Genomic DNA, 1,164 nt, shown 5'->3' on the forward strand with positions numbered 1-1,164 from the left:
AATACATCAATGGTCTTCTTTATTCATTGTCCAACTTTCACATGCTTATGAGGCTATGGAAAATACCACAGTCAGGTGCACCTTAGTCCTCAAACTGACATCTTTGCTCTTAACTTTAAAGAGGTCTTTTGCAGCAGATTTGCCTAATACAATATGTTGTTTGATTTCATGACTGCTACATCCATGAATGCTGATGGTTGATCTGAGCAAAATGAAGTCTATGACAACTTCAATCTGCTCCATTTATATAAATGTTATTTATTGGTACAGTGGTGAGGATATCTATTTTCTTTAGATTGAGGTGCAACCCATGCTGAAGGCTGTGGTTTTTGATCTTCATCAGTCAGTATTTTAAGTCCTCTTAGCTTTCAGCAAGCAAGGTTGCATCATCTGCATATCGCAGGTTGTTAATGAGTCTTCCTCCAATCCTGATACCCCGGTTTTCTTCATATAATCCAGCTTCTTGAACTATTTGCGCAGCATAGAAATTGAATGAGTATGGTGAAAGAATACAAACCTGGTGCACACCTTTTCTAATTTTAAACCATTCAATGTTTACATATTCTGCTTGAAGAACTACCTCTTGGTCTAGTGAAGACTACAAAGGAGTTGGTTAAGTGGTGGTGGTGGTAGTATGCTGTGGAGTCAGTTCTGACTCATAGAGACCCTGTAATGTTGTTGTTAAGTGCCGTCGAGTTGATTCCAACCCATAGCGACTCTGTATAGGGTTTCCGAGGAGCAGCTGATGAGCTTGAACCGCCAACCTTGCAGTTCAAACGGCTTTACAGTCTGGAGCATTAACCCACAGCGCCACACCAGGACTCCAGCGACCCTGTATACGGTTTCTGTAAATCTTACGGGAGCAGAAAGCTTCATCTTTCTCCCACGGAACGGCTGGTAGTTTCAAACTACTGATGTTCAGGTTAGCAGCCAGACTTGTAACCACTACACTACCAGAGCTCCTTAGTGAGGACTACTAGAATCTTACACTCTCAGCAAAGATGCTGCTATTGCGGGGATTATACTTTTGCTTTGAGGAGAGCGCTGCTCACTGTGCTTGTCACTATCTGTGCTCCTCCTATTCGTTCTGAGTCTTCTATGGTAAGAAGATCAAATGCTTAAGAGCGAATTTGATTAAATAGTCAAGAAAGACCTGAAGGTTTG

The sequence above is a fragment of the Chrysochloris asiatica genome, unplaced genomic scaffold (genome assembly GCF_000296735.1).
Source record: "Chrysochloris asiatica unplaced genomic scaffold, ChrAsi1.0 scaffold00466, whole genome shotgun sequence".
In the NCBI taxonomy this organism is placed as follows: Eukaryota; Metazoa; Chordata; class Mammalia; order Afrosoricida; family Chrysochloridae; genus Chrysochloris; species Chrysochloris asiatica.